The sequence below is a fragment of the Canis lupus genome, chromosome 17 (genome assembly GCF_011100685.1).
Source record: "Canis lupus familiaris isolate Mischka breed German Shepherd chromosome 17, alternate assembly UU_Cfam_GSD_1.0, whole genome shotgun sequence".
NCBI classification, from domain to species: Eukaryota; Metazoa; Chordata; class Mammalia; order Carnivora; family Canidae; genus Canis; species Canis lupus.
The window spans coordinates 26,652,316-26,670,779 of record NC_049238.1 but is presented as its reverse complement, the minus strand read 5'-3'; the positions used below and the strand labels follow the sequence as shown (position 1 = coordinate 26,670,779).

The 18,464-nt window shown below is 41.1% G+C and overlaps 1 protein-coding gene across 5 annotated transcripts in view; it reads right to left on the bottom strand.

Moving 5' to 3' along the window:
• The window catches only part of RASGRP3 (RAS guanyl releasing protein 3), a 98,750-nt gene extending 81,436 nt beyond the window's left edge, over nt 1–17,314 (bottom strand). Inside the window, exons 1-3 of one of the 5 annotated variants that reach the window (XM_038561248.1) lie at nt 16,991–17,314; nt 8,655–8,721; nt 8,270–8,399 (exon numbers count right to left, since the gene is read on the bottom strand). The gene's annotated coding sequence lies outside the window, so the exon portion shown is untranslated. Of the gene's footprint in view, nt 1–676; nt 746–8,269; nt 8,423–8,654; nt 8,722–16,990 lie in introns of those variants that run through there. The other 4 variants (XM_038561250.1, XM_038561249.1, XM_038561247.1 and 1 more) reach the window with 4 other exon arrangements.
• Between the last annotated feature and the right edge of the window lie 1,150 nt (nt 17,315–18,464).

The window sequence follows — 18,464 nt, the reverse complement described above, 5'->3', positions numbered from 1 at the left end:
ACTAAAATGTTAATGTTGGACAAAAAAATGTTTCACTGTATTTTCACAGAACTCAAAGAATGCAGTGGTGCTTGTAGGAAAAAGGGTCAGTCAAAAATTCACTTGTTTTGGTTTTATTCTCTGGACTGTGGCCTTAGTACCTGAAGAGCCAGCTCTTGCCCATGCCATCTCCGTGAGACAGGAATGGGGCTCACAATCCAAACACAAGGATAGGAATACCCAAGGTCGATAGCTCAACCAGGTTGCTGCCTGGTAAGGGTTGGTTTTCTAAAATCACCTCTTCAAAACTATATGGTTTTGCCATGTCATCTCATTTGGGACTTTGGAGTGAGAAGTTGGACTACATTTTTCTATACTTTTAACAATATATATATATTCCACATTATCATTAACTGACATGGCTATACCAGGCAACGCACTCTACGACACAAGCAACCATGCATAGGGTTCCCTGCCTTAAGAAATGTTAGATTCAACATAAATTTAGGAAATTTGTTCACATTACCAAAGCATTCTTTGTTTTAGAAAGCCAGTCATCAAAGGATTACAAGAAATGTGTGCACCCCTGGTGCATTAAAAATGGCATTCAACCACCCACCCAAAATTCAATTCATATTATTCAAGAACACATTTATTAAGTAACATAAACATGAGCCCGATTTTAGATCCAACTTACTGGCCCAGCTGGTCTGTGTCCTTTCCTTCGGCACAAAAAAGTGGGCAAGCAGTTCTTCACTGTCCTGTGATGGACAGGCTATTTCACAACTACCCCGCCCCCCACCCCAACTCTGGGCTTAAAGTAACCTGCTAAAAATAGCCCCTCAGCACTCACATTAGTGTCCTTAGCTGCAGGGCCAGGTGAAAACATAAACTGCTTGAAATATGTCCTGCATTCTAATTCCACAGGACTACCATTAGCTGATGGTAATCCCCGCTAATCCTCCTGACAATTCCAACATTAATAAGCATTTTTCTTTTTTAACTGTTTTTCCAAACTAGTAGGAGAGGCAGTGTGTTGAGCATTGAGGATGTTGACACATTGGAACATTGGGAAGTTAGGATTCTCATTCTCCTCATCAGCCACTCAGAAGCTGAGTAAGCCTAACCCTTTACATATAAAATTCCTCAATTGTAAACAAGAAATAATAATACCCAACTCAAAAGGTGGCTATATGGGCTGAGAATAATATGCTGTATTTCAGGATTTTATCCTATAAAAATATTCAATGAGTGCACAAAGATAAATGTTAAGACAAACTCAGTGAGACACATACATGTAATCACAACAAAAAAGGGAAAATAACCTAAAAAGAAAGGGAGGTTGATCAAAATAATCACAGTGCATTAATTCAGTGCTATATATGTCATGCAGCCAGGAAAAGGATGAAATGGGAAGATGGCTTTGTTGTAAGAAGTGAAAAAAGCAAATTGCAAAAATCACTGTATATAAATGATTATTGGAGAAAAAATGAGTGGGAAATATCAGAAAGGGAGACAGAACATGAGAGACTCCTAACTCTGGGAAACAAACAAGGGGTGGTAGAAAGGGAGGTGGGTGGGGGGTGGGGGTGACTGGGTGACAGGCACTGAGGGGGGGCACTTGATGGGATGAGCACTGGGTGTTATTCTATATGTTGGCAAATTGAACACCAATAAAGTTTTCCTTATTGAAAAAAAATAAATGATTATTGTTTTAAGCCCAAAAAACCCCTCCCTTATATATTAAGGTCCATTTCTATCACAATCATGTATGCTTTCAAATGCATAGAAAATATCAATGATATTTTCAATGATAATGGGCAATAGACATATATCCACTCTGAAGAAAATAAGACTTGCAAGTGTTGCAAGTCTTTCTTTTTTCACACTATTAATTTTTTATATTGAATACATTTATTTATAATAAACCTCTGCTGTTTTTATAATTAAAAATTAAAGAGAATAAAGACTGCAACGAGAACTAATTTACTATAAAGCAGTTGGCACATGGCTAGTGGGCTTTGATGAATGATTATTATAGTTAATTCTGTCCAGAAACCACAGAACTTCTTAAGTAAAAAGGGGTAACAGAAAGCAGGCCTTGGTCACATGTTGCCAGTTACGCTTGAGTGTGAACCTGATCCGTTTTATTTTTTAAGTGACCGTTTATGATCTTGATTGTGGTGATGGATTCCTGGGTGTCTACATATATCAAGACATCAAACTATATACTTACAATATGCACCTTTTATTATATGTCAATTATACCTCAACAAAATTGTTTACAAGAGAAAAAAAGTAGAGCTAAAACTTTCAGCAGTGATAAGATGACAGATGGGAGAATGAGATTAGAATGAAAGGTTTCTAGGGCCTTTGTGTTATTCAGAAAAAGATGTCAAGATGAAGACATTAGCATTAGACTTTAGTTTTCTGTTTGTTTTTTTAGCATTAGACTTTGTTACATCAAAAAATGTCTTTTATGTGCAACCACTTACAAGAAAAGAAATAGAAGACGTAACTTCCAAAACACTAGAGGGGAGAAACTAGAATAAGGAAAACTTTGAAAAGTCCAAAAGAATGAGGAGAAGAAAGGAAAAGAATATTAAATAGAAAATAATGCTATTAACTATTCATAGCATTATGGACTGCCTGAACTCACCAACAAAATGCAAAGACTATTATTAAATAACAAGCAAAAGGATGGATCCATTTTTAATCAGTTCAGCTCCACAGGTGTAGGGGGTGTGTGTGTGTGTGTGTGTGTGGGTACACAGAAAAGAGGATCAGGTGTCTTTCCTCAACTCAACCTTCTTTAACTGCTTTTCTGAAGCCTTGAAATTAATGGAAGGAAAGTTCTTTATACCAAAAATAACAAAGGGAACTGACTTGGTTGGGAGGGCTGAGGGTGGGGAAATGTAAGGGAGGCAAGGACAACTGGCAAATAGAAAGCATGTTTAGCTGCCAGAACCTTAGCAAAAGGTGAATGAAAAGTCCAGGGAGTTGTCTAGTGGATACCAAATGAGGCCACCCTTCCTACCTGTAGTGAGGCCCTCTGGCCAGCCTGGGGCTCACATCTGGGACCTCTAGCTCCTCTTCTCAGAAGGAGGTCTGAAGGTAAAGAGGCTTCCGCTGTCTGGCGGAGCCAGCACTCTTCTGAGAAATGTGAACTAAACATAGCCATGCCAGACGGGACAATTCATCCATTCTTTCATGGAATCTGCAAAACTGGGTAGATGGTTCTAATCAATCTTATCTGGAAAACAGATGAGAAATTCTTCCCAGAAGTTAATTCTTTAGTACTATTCCAAAAAGAGGCCACGTGGCTCCTCTGGCTGTGTGTGCTTGGCAGCGCTCTCCCAGCCTCTACTGATCTGACACATGTTGGGGTTGCTGCGTGGGCAGTGGTGGAGGAGACCCTAGGTGACTGGGAATGGTCAGTCCTACAGTCCACTGCCCATGAAAGGCACCTCTACATGCCCTTCCCTGCCCAGTTATCTAGGAATCTGATCACTGGGGTGCTAACATGGAAACTGAACCAGACTAGGAATCAAAAGACAGAAAAACCGTAAAAGACTATGACAGAGGGACGCCTGGGTGGCTCAGCAGTTGAGCGTCTGCCTTCGACTCAGGGCATGATCCTGGGGTGCTGGAATCAAGTTCCACGTCGCACTCCCTGCGAGAAGCCCGCTTCTCCTTCTGCCTTGGTCTCTGCCTCTGTGTGTGTTTGTGTGTGTGTGTGTGTGTCTTGTGAATAAATAAATAAAATCCTTAAAAAGGAAAAAAAAAGACGATGACAGGGAACAAACAGGGTTGCATTTCTTACATTAGTAAAGCAGCTTTAAGCCTTCATAGTACCTCTGCCTACATAACACCATTGCCTACAGAGGAGGTTAAGGAGTTTCAGCTGACATCTCTGACACCACCTAACATGCCCACTCTTAGTGACAACCTCATCTGTCCCTCCTACCTTTGGAACTTCTTTGGTATTTTGGGCAAAGTTCATTGGTCCAGCGATGGGCACGGGCATGTGACCCAAAGTGGAGTAGTCCTAGTTCTTGTCTTACTTTGGCCACATTTGAGTGTTTCAGGGATGAACAACTGATTTGATTCAGGCAGATGATTCTCTACCCTATGAGTCACTGCCCCATGCTTTTCAGACACGGAGCCAGAACATCCTTCTTCTGTGGTCAAGGCTTAAGATACAAAACCTAGAACCTATTAGCAGTTACATTTTCTGCTTTGCCTACACCATTCTAGGAGGTGAGTGGGAGTAGAGGGCTGGTGTTCACTTTCAATTAAATCTCTAGTTTTAAGTATATAATGCCTGCCTTAGCTGGGTTCCATCCAAGGATCAGAGTCTCCAGTCTACACACCCCATGTTTTAACTTCTTGAGAGAATAAACCACCAGAATCCAGCAAAACAGTGAGAGAGGGGCAGTATCCCAACTGTGTGAAGTAGGGCAGGGATCTGGAAAGCTAACTGCTTTTTAAGATTTTGAACCACTCCTCCTCGTATTGGCCTCATCTTCACCTGCAGTTTCAGGGTGTCTGGGCTACTAATTCCTGGGTCTTTGAAGGGTTTGTCAGTGTAAATCGGATTCATTTTCTGATTTCTATTGTTGAATTAGTAGCCAAATGTCTGTTTTCCAGCTCTCAAAATATTGTCACTGTGTATTTGTGACTTTAAAAAAACACAGCAGGGTGCCTGAGTGACTCAGTCCATTAAATGTCTGCCTTTGGCTCAGGTCATGATCCCAGAGTCCTGGGATAGAGTTCCACATCGGACTCCCTGCTTAGCAAGGAGCCTGCTTCTCCCTCTGCCCTTTCCACCTGCTTATGATTGCTCTCTCTCTCTCTCTCTCTCTCATTCTCTCTCTCAAATAAATAAAATAAAACCTTCAAAACAAAAACCAAATCCGAAATCTTTGACCTCATTTGAATGGGATCTCAGAAGGAAGAAGAGGAATTAAAGGTTTGTGTTACACCCTTCTTTAGCTGAACACTCAAGGTCTGTACAATATACTCATCACTCTTTATAATACTCAATCCTCTTTGGCAGTCCCTGTGGGCCAGGCCTATCCCAAGGCTCTCTACTTTGGCCACCCTTCCCAGTCTTGTGCTCCAGATTTCAAAACTATCTCTCTTCCCATACCACCATCCTAAGTCACAAGATTATTTAGAAAAGCTCAGCTAACCAAACTTTATGTCAAGGTATCAGGGATCCACTCGTTCCTATTTGGAATGGTTATGGTTTCTGAAAAGTGAGTTGTGTTTCTTTGTATGCGTGTGATTTCAAAATTCATGTATGTTCACCACAAATGATCTGAAAAGTACAGAAAAGCACAAAGAAAAAAAAATCAACTCTAATCACACCATTCTTAAAATTTTATTTTCTTATGAATGTATGTGTGATAACCTGCAGATAGATGGTTCCAGTGATCCTCATATGGCTTATATCTCAGGGAATTTATAGCTAAGTTGATGAGAAACGAAAGTCCTGGAAAATGAACCATGCAGGCATCTAATGACTTGATAAGTGAAAGTAGTATCACCAAACATAATGTGATTAAATGTATTAGATAGATGGCGTGTTATAGTGTGTCTGAAGCGGGCAATGTCCTTGAAGACTGATGGTGTCTTCATCAAACAGGGCAGATATGTACAGGGTCTAGAAGCCTATAGGATTTAGACTGAGAGAAAGAAAGGGGAGTGGCGGAACCCCAGTCACCTAGATCAGCACAGGGAAATCCACATAGAGAGTGACATTTCAGGCAAAGTTAGGAGACCTGTTGGCTAGGGTCTGGTAGAGAGAAGTAAAAAAATAAAATAAAATGCTCTATTACACTGACGGCCAGGTGTGTAAGACATAGCTTTTATACAAGCACAAGGTTCTTTTCTAAAAACTGCCACCATCCTCAGGATGAGCACTGTGACTCTTCTGCCAAGCTCATAAATGACTAGGCAGGAAATTGACACCTGAGGCAAGTTTAAGCTGTTCTGATAGTGAGATTCTTTCTCGAGACTTTGGAATTGAAAGCAAGACATTTATCCATTTCTACCAGTACTTGAAAAAAATAAGACCATACTGAGGAGCTGATGGACATCCTCTGTCCTGCACTTGGTGAGGTAGAGGTAGGAAAGGCAACAGGGAAAGCAGGGGAGGTGAGCAGAGCCTCTGAAGAATGGAGGTAGAAACCATCATGGTCCAGCATTGATGGCTTCAGGCTCTGATCACCTAGATTCTGGACGGAGGCCCTTGCAGTTCTCAGCTTTACTTCTTGTGCTTTCATGACAAACACTTTTTCTTATAACCGATATAACTACTTTGAATATATTTCCATTCACTGAAACTTGGCTAAGATCCCAGGTAGTGTGCAGCCTTGCATCATGGTGTTGCTGCCTCAGCATCCATTAGCCACTAGCCCCACTAGCCTCACACAAGGGCTTGCCTTAGATAACACCACAGCGTGACAGGTTAACGTGAGTTCCTTACAGGACTTCCCTAAAGCCTCCCCAGCCTCCCAGGGCCTTTCCTTATGCTACCCTTAGGTAAGACCCAGTGGAGCTTACCAAAAGCCATACTTTGTGGTTTGAATCAACTAATCTGGCCTGAGCCCAGGAACCCCAAAGCATTCCACCCACAGCCTCTAATAAAGGCATGTACCCGGGTCCATGCCTGTACCCCGTCTTGACCTCCCTGTGTAGCCCCTAAGGTGTGCAGTGAGCTTCATCCGGGACCTGTGAGTAGTAAATCTCTCTATTGTGTCTGTTGTGGTCTTTTGTTTCGCTCGCCATCCAGCAACCCAGGGCTCTACTTAACAAATGTTATCAAAGTCATAACACCCTCCAAGACCGGATTATTCTCTCAAGAGGGTGGGGAGGTGAGTGTGAAGGGAGCAGAGAGCCTGCGCGAGAGCCAGCCATCAGCTGGATGGCTTCTGACAGAGTCCTGGATTTAGGTAAAAATTTAGGATTAGGACTGAGAATGGAAATACTAGTGACAGGAAGGGAGGAATGGAATGTGAGACACATTTAACAAGAAGGATGATCTACTGGGTTACCAGGAGGTGAAGAACAAGATGGAGGAAAGATGGCTCCAACCCAGATGGGATGATGTCATCATAAAAGGAAAGAACACAGGGAGGCTGAGTAGATAAGGGAAGAAGGGTAGGATTTTTATTTTGGACGGGCTAAGTTTGAAGTGATGATGGAACATCGAGTAGAAACATACGGACAGATGCTTGGTCCTAGAATGCAGGCTACAATTCCCTCAGCGCTAGATAAGCAAGCACAGGGTTCTTTACATATGGAAGCCATGAACAGACTCTCTGAGGGAGAAAGGATTTTTTTTTAAGATTTTATTTATTTATTCATGAAAGACACAGAGAGAGAGGCAGAGACACAGGCAGACGAGAAGCAGGCTCCTCACAGGGAGCCCGACATGGGACTCGATCCCGGGACTCCCTGAGGATCACGCCCTGAGACAAAGGCAGATGCTCAACCGCTGGGCCACCCAGGCATCCTGGGAAAAAGGATTTAGAGAGAAATGGAAGACAAGGATGTCTGGTAAATGGCTGCAACTGAGGACAGAGGAAAAAAAAAAAAAAAACCACTTATCAAGACTGAAAGAAAACAGGAACAATGTGACACCTCAGATTTCAATAGAGGATGATTTTAGTTTATTAAATGGTGCAGGGATCAAGAGGAATAAAAGTGGAAAGAGGTTATTTCCCGCATCATTTAGAAAGTTTCTGACATTGTATTTTCAGTGGGGTTGAGGACAGAGCAGCTGATTTCATGTGTTTAGAATCTTGAAAGAGAAATGAGAAAACAAATGTGTGAGGTTTCCAGAAGACACACTGAGAATTTCAGCAGTGGAATTAGAGAATTCAAATGGGTAACTAGTATGGGCAGCAGATTTTTTAGGCAGTCTGGGTTGTAGTTCCCACGGTGAAGGTTTTAAAGAAAATGTCCTAGAAGTAAAAGAAATTGAGAGAGAGGACCCTGAAGAAGGATGGGTTCATCGTGGGGGTGGGGGGGTAGAGGTTGTTTCAGATGCAGGAAACACAGACGTGCATGCTCCAGGTGCGGCACACCTCTTGGAGCAGCATGCGGCACCGCCGCCACCCTTGGCCTTGGTTGGTGGACCTCCATAACCAGAGAGACAGCCTCCCCGTTCCCAGCCAGAAGGAATTACAGGAAGGGCTTCCAGAAGAGGGAAGTCACGGGAACACATTATTCTCCCGGTCTAGACTCTTGTCCTTGAGCTACACACATAATTTCCACTCACCTAAATGTCCTTCAGTTCTCTTGCTGACGTGTGGAACCACCCAGTGCTCCTCGTGCCTGAAGGCTAGCCAGTGCCTAACTTGGCCACCTGCTCTTCATTTACTAGTGGTTACAAAAAGCCGTGGTCATACCTGCAAGATCCAAGAGCTCACAGCTCACAAAGATACAAAAAACTGAGTCAGAAAGTACCCTCTACATGCAGAGACCAGCTGCGCATGCCTGCCTCCTCGCCTTCCACCCCCCACTCCCATCCCCCCCTCCACCCCCCTGCCCCTGGAGGCTGCAGGGAATAACACAGACCTATAGCCAAGTCCCCGCCACTCTGCTTTTCTTCCCCCACTGGAGACCTGAGCAATTGTGCACAAACCTCTGCCTCATGTACTCACATATACTCCACCGCAACCTTTCTCTCCACCTTCCTCTCTGCCTACTGTTACTTAGGAAACACTCACCCTATTTGGGAACAAAAAAAGATCCTAATTATGGTTACACAGTAAGAGCAGTGTCAGATGTACTTCATCCTTAAGGAAAAGGCAAATCCAAAGTTCAGACATACAGATGCAAAGGTCTTCTCCACCGACCAGTCATGTAGGCAAGGGAGCCTCCTTAGAAAAGAATTCCATCTGTTTCCTCACTCTTTGGTGAATTTGCTTTCTTACCAATATTCAGGGACAAACTAGTATCTTTTATACTAGTTCCCATGCATGCCCGGTGCAACATCTGATGCTCGCTTAGCTCCTCTATCAGTGCTTGTTGCTTTGGACATAAGGTGATTTGTGCGTTGTGCATGTTCTTTTTTGTTTTAATTATTCATATATAATCAATGTGATTATTAACATATTATTAACGTAGGATATAATATGCTAATGGAGAAGTGATACATTAATAATTATACTTCATGATGACTGCATTGCAATAATGTAATCCATGTTCATGGATTAATAATTTAATCCATGTTCATAAAAAATAATCCTGATTTTTATATAAAGAATAACAATTTAATGTAATATACTGTGAATATAAATATATTGTAATAATTTCACTGGAAGTACACGGCACTTTAGGTGTGCATATCCAGTCACTTTGTGATTTTGTTTCTATGGGAGAAATGGAAAGTGAATTCAGAGGGCTGAGAAAATTCTTACAAGCAAGCTTTTGGTGCACTACCAATTTGCCACTCATGTGATGGGTGGTCATTACTTACATTGTGAATGTCTTTAACTTTTATTTTGATTTTAGAGTTTTCTGACTGCTTTAAATCTAGCTCTCATAAACAAACCCTTATGGAATAAGAAATGAACCCAAACTATGATCAGTCCAGGGGGCTGGGACTTATTGCCAGGACTTCGGGGCCCTTGTCTCCAGGACTCTGCCATTGGCGGAGCCACAAGAACCTACAGAGTCTTTTAGTTTTATCCACTTCCACCAGTTCTATTTTTGTATCCCCATATTTAGCACACAGAGCTATCTTTATCGCTCCAGCTGACTGGCATGAGAGTCCCCAGGGCATAGTAGTTATACAGGATTATTGAAGCATACTTCCTATTCTTCAAATAAGACAATGCAGAATGCAGAAAAGACATCAGCAAGGGATCACAATGTTAGAAAGAGTGTGTGTGTGTGTGTGTGTGTATGAATTACTAAAGATTTCTTTCTTTGTACTAAGTTTTATGCATTATTAGAAACAACGTTCATAATGCTTTCTGGAAGTTCGTTTTAGGCTATGTAATGAGATCCACTCTTATGCCTAAGTTCATGTGAAAACATCATTATGAAATAAAGTTTCTTACAACCCAGATTTCAAAAATTGGGAGTTTTTAAAAACTTCTATTACCCTATTCTCAAGTGAGGCATCCATTAGTTACACAGTCTAAATGAACAGTTGAACTGTTCTCATAGGCCAACACGGCCAATCTTTTGCTTGCTTTTCAGTTATTCAGTTTTCGTCGATACTTATAAGAGTGGCCGGCTGAATATATCACAGAGGAGAGGATTGAGTCCTGAATAGGTAGTAGGATCTCACAGCCCAAACTTCAGATGCTATTTATGTAACGATAGCTCTTCTGGTTTAGATTTGTCTAGTACAGGAGCCACCAGGCACCTGAATCCATTCAGCACATAAAATGAACCTTGTCAGAACTGAGATGTGTGCTAAGAGTAAAATACACACTGGATGTCAAAGACCTCTCCTTCCTCCAAAAGAAACGTAGACTATCTCACTAACACTCTTTTATATTGATTACATGTCAAAATGATAATGCTTTTATATACTGAGTTAAATAATTATACTTTAAAGACTAATTCTATGGGGGTGCTTGGGTGGCCCAGTCAACTAAGTGGCTTTCTTTTTATTTATTTCTTAATGTGGCAACTAGAAAATATAAAATGCCATTTGTGGCTCACATTTTGTTTCTCTTGGACAGCATTGGTCTAGAGGACTCCACAAAAATAGCATGACCTGTAAGAGTTCTTTAAGATTGGAAGCAAGAGCTGCTGCAGAATTTTACTCCAAATCAGGCTAATCAGAGGAGAATATGACTTGCAGTAAAGGTTAAAGCATGCCCTGCATGTTTAGTTCCCCCACCCAAAGAATTTTAATGGTACCCAACCTGACAATGGAGTGATGCTTATGAACACAAGCCACTAAGGGAAGAGAAATCCTAGTATGGTGTATTTACTACCTGCCTCACCTAGCTCTTTCCTAATTGATAACACAGCCTACATTTCAGCTCAGTGGTTGCTAATTGTGCTCATTCCACTGGAGAATGAACCATGAGTTTGAGTTTTTGTTGTTTGTCCCCCCAACCACATGCTGCTAAAATGAAGACCAAGGATCATTTCATGGAAAATAGAAATATGAATTTGATATTTTTACCTCAAATAGAAAATAAAACTTCTAGGATTTTATGTATGGGCAGCCAATGGCTAGTTCATTATTCAAGGAGCATTAGTAGTGGACACACATGCACAAGGAGAAGTTCACACTGACCCTGAGTATTAATATACATAAAAAATTGAGCACCAAATCCTTGAATGTGCGATTACCAGATAACCGAACCAAAAACATATTGGGGAATCACTGCTGCCAGCAAAGAATTGTGTAACTGCTGGTAAAAACAACAGCAATTTCAGGAGTGGATTGAAAACAAAACAATACTATCTTTGTAATGTTCTGAAATCGTTGCATGAATAAAACTGAGACTGGCTCCTTTGCATTTCCCAGTCTGATCTGCTGACCATCTTGTCTGCCCATAATTGTTTTCTGCCATTCATTTCCTCCAATTGTCAATTATTACTAAAACAATTATGAAAAAAATGTGTGTGTCTTTGTTTCCTGTTGCTGATGAATATAGTGAAGTCACAGACCAGGCTAGTGCATCATAATCTTTTCCATTACAATGAATTATGCTGTCATAAACAGGATACAGCTCTTTACTGGGCAAAGAGGCCGTAAATGGGGCTGAATTAGCACAGACATTATTGTCAGCCGTGACAGCCATGACAGCAAGAAATTAGAACACTGGGACTTAGCTCTCTGCTTCTTAAAGACATGCTGTTTTTGGCTCCCGACTATAAGGGTGGTACATGCTTGTCTTGGGGAACATGTTTATCCCAGAGACAAAGCAGAAAATAAAAATCCTTATTATCCCCCTAACCAAAGACTCCTATTGTTAATATATTTTTTAGGATTTTATGTATTTATTCATGAGAGACAGAGGCAGAGACACAGGCAGAAAGAGAAGCAGGCTCCCTGTGGGCAGCCTAATGCAGGACTTGATCCCAGGACCACAGGATCAAGACCTGAACTATTCAACTACTGAGCCACCCAGGTGCTCCCTATTGTTAATATTTTGATATGTAAATTTTAGTTAACTATTTTTCATTAAACATATATAATTTTTAAGAAAAGGAGATCACACCCTATATATAATTTTTTTTGCCTTCTCTTTTTCATTTAACATTCACTATAAACATTAAATATTTTAATGCAGTTTAATAGCTATATAAAATTCCACATTGTGGAACACTATTTGACAATTTCCTAATTCTGTATATTTGTGCAAAGTTTATCCGTTACAAATAGATAAACATTCTTTTACATACGTGTTGGTCTCAATCTATGAATATTTCCTCAGGATATATTCCTGAAAGTTAGATTATTTAACTTTTGACTAAAAACTATACTGTGTATCTTGCAGTAAATATTTAGAAGAAAAGGCCTAGGAAACATTCTTAACAATAAAAGCCCATATGCTCATTAAAAGCTTAATAAGCAAACTTGGTAATATGTGCCCCCTAACAAAATAAAGAAGGGCCATAGGACGCCTGGGTGGCTCAGTGGTTGATCGTCTGCTTTCGGCCCAGGGCGTAATCCTGGAGACCCGGGATCAAGTCCCACATTGGGCTTCCTGCATGGACCCTGCTTCTCTCTCTGCCTGTGTCTCTGCCTCTCTCTCTCTCTCTCTTTCATGAATAAATAAATAAATCTTTAAAAAAAAGGGGGGGGACATATTTTTCATGGTTACAAAGTTTAAGAGAAATCTGAAACTGGCCTACTCAAACTGCCCTTCAGACCAACCAACCGTAAGGGGAGGGGTATGTAATTCCATGAAGTCCTTTTCCAGAATCTCCTAGCACAGCAGCCCACACATGGTTCTGCAGTGGTTCTGTGAACTGGTTTCCTAAAGAGCTTGCTTCTAGCTGCTCCTGTACGGTCCCTGCCTGGCCGGGGCATCGTTACCTGGCACGGCCACGAGAGGGCAGCCAGGGACAAAGAAAGGGGTTTAACCTTCTAGACCCTGCTTTCAGCATACCCTTGAATTCACCAGATAAGCAAGGAAAAGTAACAAACGAGGCATTGAAGGGAGAACCAATTTCGGAAATAAATAAGCACGCAAATACATAAATGTAAGTACAAACTCGTCCCTTTGCCTCGGGGAGATGCACCAAAAGCTGCAGAATTCTGAGAGCTACCAGTTAGAAAAAATTAAAGACCAGGAATCCAGGTAAAAATCGGGTGACAGCTTGAAAGACTGGTGCCTTTTGACTTTTGCAGATGCAGAAAGGGAATTCAGAGCAGATCCCTGACCTTCTCTCGGGGAATTAGCAGGGAACAGGGGCCTGTCCCCCTCCCTACACACCTGCATTCCAATCTCTGCCCCCCTAGCTAGGGAGTCCTGGACAGATTGCTTAACCTCTCCTCTGTTTTCCCTTTTTTATAAAATGTGGCTAGCCATGCAGCCTGCCCACGGGCGGTTGTGAGCATGAAACAGGAGACTGGACATAGAAGGCTTGGCATGTAGGAAATGCCCCATCTGTGCTGGCTTCTGCAATCTCTTTTGCTTCTCATCTCCCTCCTAAGCTGTTCCCATTTCCAGCTGTTTGCTTGGGATTTCTACCTGACTGTCCCATCAGGGTATCAAAGTTAAAATGTCTAAAACCAAAATCCTCATCTCCCTAACTCCCTGACTGCTGCTACCTCTCGGATTGGCTATTCCTTAGAATAGACTATAAAACATAACATCCTCTCTAAGGCTTCCTCTCCTGCTGTAACCCTAGCCAATTAGTTTACAAAGCGTGTCGGTTTTTTCTCTCATGTGTCTCCATCTAGTTTCCTTCTTTCTCTTGTCACCAGAACCCAGGCCTTGGCAACCTGTTCTCTTTGCCCCACCAGGTCCTGCCTTGAATGGGCAAATTTTATTGATGTCATTTCCCTTTTCAAAGCCCCTCAGTGGCTTCCCAGTGGCTTTAAATTAGATTCTAGACTCCTCTGTCTGGCATTAAAGTCCCACCACACTCTGACCCCAACCCCCTCCAGACGCTTCTCTTGTCCCATGTGCTCACGGCCTCTGCCCCTGTCAAGCTGCTGACGCACAGCTCCGTGCTATGGTGGCCAGATTTAGGAAATTAAAACACAGGACATTCGGTTACATGTGAATTTCAGGCAAATAACAAATAATATTTTTGAATCGAGTGTGTCCCGTGCAGTTGGCTTCATATACACCTGTGCAATAGGACATAGTTACATGAGAAAAAGTTCATTGTTTATCTGAAATCCACCTTTCACTGGGAATCCTGGTTTTCATCTGACATCCCTAATCCTAAGCACACCAAGAATATTCCTATCTCACAGGAATGTGCAGAGGCCCACATATACAGCTCCAGTCTTGTTTTGGATACCCTTATCTCCTGCTATCCCCATCAGATTTCTGCCCTGCAAAGTCAGCTCACCTTCATAACTCCATGGAGCCTGCCTGAATCAGGACTTCCTTATCTGGTACCCACTATCTACATCATTCATTTGGTTAATATTAATAATTAATTTCCTGTGGGATGCTTTGTGTCTTACGGAATTCCCTTTCTCTGAGTAAATGCTGAGTTATCAAAGGTAAAGACTGCGGGAAAACTTAATAAATATGCTTTGGTGGTGGGGTGCCTCTGTTAACCGGTTATATAGGGTGTAAGGGGATCAGGGCATTGGAGAAAGAAAACCTCAGATGCCACTTATCTGGATTTAAGGTGCTCATAGAGACACTAAAACCAATATGCAATGCCTCCTGCCCCCATGATACCAGGCCAGGTGGGCACAGCTGCCTGACCTTGGCATGCTTCTCTCCACACTCCACTTCAACACATCCTACAGGTTGTGGTGACATTTCAATTTCTCACCACTTCATACCATCTCTTCAGTAATTTGATCTCACTGATATTTAAATGTGAGGGACAGAGGTGGGTCTATAATGTAACCTCTAAATACACAGCAATTACAAGAGTCATGCTGGAAACCCAGCAATAAATTTCTATTTAATTAATAGAAAAGTTTTAAAAATGACAATTTCTTTCCCTCATAATTAGCTAACTCTAACATAAAATGCTCTCAGAAGCTTAAAAGTACATCAAGAAACTTGCAAAGCTATTCAACAAACCCCCCAAAATCTATTTTAAATAACTGGTGTTTCATGAATACATTTATAAGCATCTGTGGGGCATCCAGAAAGCAGTGTCCAACCATAAGACTTCTAAAAGTGAAAAACAATACATTCTTAGAATAAAATGCCTAACTCCTAATTCTTTCTATTATTTAAACATTCAGTAGTATTTAAAACATTTTTATTCTCATAGTGTAAATACACAAATGTGTCAAATGAGAAAGTTGTGTTGAAATCAGGATCACTGTCAACACCAAACCCACGTAGGGTGGGCAATTAATTAGGTTACCTTGGATTTCACTTTGTGTTAATAATAAGGCAGACTCAGAATTGACTTTGTAGCACTGGAATGTCTTGGAAATAAGTGGGAAGAGTTTATCTGTTTCTTCAGATCCATCATATTTATCCAACATAATTTTCTTTCCTTCTTCATGTGGATGGTTTAAGTTCAACTAAGAAACGTATTTTCTCTCTTCAAGCAATACTACATTTTACTACGGTTTCCAAGGAATGAATTATAATTTTTTAATCAGAAAAAATAACCCTTAAATCCTCCTAGGAAAGACAATGGCCAATGAACTCCATATGGAGACAAAACCAAGGCTTGGCCTCCTTGCACCAGCTGCAATCTGGCTGGCTCAGCTTTTCTGGCTTCCAGCTTTGCTATCTCCTTGCAACAGATTCTAAACATACCAATCTCAAACTGGGATAAGCCAAAATAACAGCAACACGTTTCCTTCTGCTCTTTCTTTTCAGTAGACCACTAGAAACTTACTCCTTTGTTGTCATTGTGACATCAATTGAGTGACTCCAGGATACAAATGTAGGTATTTTCAGGGGTGGATGCAAATATGGTGCATCATTTAAACAAACCTTGTTGTTTGATGGCAAGGAATGTTAAAAGAATTTGGAATGTCCCTAGAAGCTTTCCAAGTTTTTGTGGGCAGCATCAACTGTTCTTGGATTTAACCCATTCTATTTAGACCTTTCCACTTCCAAAGCCAGGGGCAATTTTCAGGTCACTCAGAAAACGTATACTACACGAATGTTTTGAAATCATAATTTAAATGTAAATAACTATTGTGAACAGTTTCTATCACTGGAGCTGTTCAAGGCTGTTTTGGGTGCTTCTGGAAGGTTCTCCTTTGTCTGAAAATGAATGTCCAGGAAAAGAAGCTTTGTATCAACAACAACAACTTTATCTTCACTTACTTTTCTACAAAATACTAACTTTTAGCTAAACAACAACTTTATCTTCACTTACTTTTCTACAAAATACTAACTTTTAGCTAAAGTAACTTTTCCAAAGTTGATGTTTTTTGCTTGAGAGCTGATTTCAATGGACTCTAAACCAGAAGTGACAAAAAAAAAAATCAAAACAAAACTATAAATAAATAAGCCAGAAGTGATCAAAGAAACGGTACATGGATTATTTATCAGCAATTCGAGAGGATTGGACAGAAAAACTCAAATTATTTTCAAAAATGATCTTCAGTAAAGTTATTGATACTACTTAATCCCTTGGTGATGACAAAACAGAAGAAAACATACTGGGTAAAAAGCTATCTTAAGGAAACAATTACTATTTCCAAAAAAAAAAAAAATTATCATTGTTAAAAACTGAAGAAGTCAATGGCCAAGACTGACTTCTACATTTCTTCAGAAATAGAAACGAGCCTACGAGCTTTTCCTGAGGACCTGCCCTCACAGCACACACGCGTCCCTGGCGAACGCCCATTGCTCGCCATGTGCGTGTAGACACAACAATGGACAGTCTTAAAAATGACACTTACCTTAAGTCGCAGACGTGCAATCATTTCCAGCTCATCCCTCTGTTCAAATGTCTCTTTCTGCTTCGTCAACCCCTCACAAGTTTCTCCTCCACGCGTGCAACTACCTAGAGATTCCTGTCCTGTCTCCTAAAATGCTGCCATCACCTCCACTGCCCTGATGCCGGCCAAAGGGGGAAAGCATGAAAAAAATGTCAAATTTGCAAGCTGTTTACGCCTAAGGACGACAGTGAAGCTGCTAAGCTTTGAGCTCAATGAATTAAAGGTTGTTTGGCTAAATGGCAGGCACACTTCCTCCTATTCTTTCTGAACTTAGTTTTCCTGCCTCCAGTGGAGCTTTTTCCTTTCCCGGGCTATAAATAGGCTGGTCGTAAGAGCACTGAGGAAAGAAGAAGGCAGGAAATGTATTTGATTTCAAAAAGCAGTCAGAGGTGTGTGTGTGTGTGTGTGTTTGTGTGTGTGTGTGTGTGTGTTTCTTTCAAGTGAACACCGATAAACAAGCTAAGGGAAATTCAGCTTTGGTAATGGTACCAGAGTCAAAGTTTAATTTCCTATTATCTTGGTTTCACTAAAGTGACATTTCCCACAAGCAAAGCTTGGGCTTGGCGATGTACCATCTTCTGTATAAAATACCGTCAACAAACCTACATCATCTCCTTCATTTCCCACAGGAATGAGCCAGAAGGAGAATTTCCTGGGGGAAGTGAGGGAAGGGGGCAGGCCACGGGGGTCAGTCACTACTCTGATTTCTTTTCATTCGAAAGAAGCTGAAGTACTTTTGAGGCAAGGTTCAACAACAGGAAGATATTAACAGGTGAACGAGAAAAGCAGATACTTTGGCTTAAAAGAAATTACGAAGCTAAGTTTATAAACTGGTCGTCCATCTGCATTAAACTAAAGATTGTCCACAGTTTTGCTACTCAAAGATATTTAACTTCTCTCATAATTACAACAGAAAATAAAAATTAGACCTCATTTTTCACATATCAGATGGACAGATCCAAATGTTGACGTTGTCAGATATCATTCAAGTGTGGAGGAGTAAGAATTCTCAAAACAGTCCATGGGAGTACAAATTGGCGTCAACTATGTTGAGAGTGATTCTCAATTTCTTGCAAAATATGAAGTTTACATACTCTAACAAAACACTTAAACATGGTTGATTTGGCAAAATGGGAGTACAGATCTTGAATGTGGGGACAGTCTGGTTTGTGATATACACATTTAGTGCTCTTCTATTTTTTTATACTGTGCATCCCATGCTTTAAAAACTTACTAATTTGGGGACGCCTGGGTGACTCAGCGGTTGAGCGTCTGCCTTTAACTCAGGGCATGATCCTGGTCCCAGGATCGAGTCCCACCTTGGGCTCCCTGCAAGGAGCCTGCTTCTCTCTGCCTGTGTCTTTGCCTCTCTCTCTGTAACTCTCATGAATAAATAAATAAAATCTTTATAAAAAAAAGAAACCTTACTAATTTT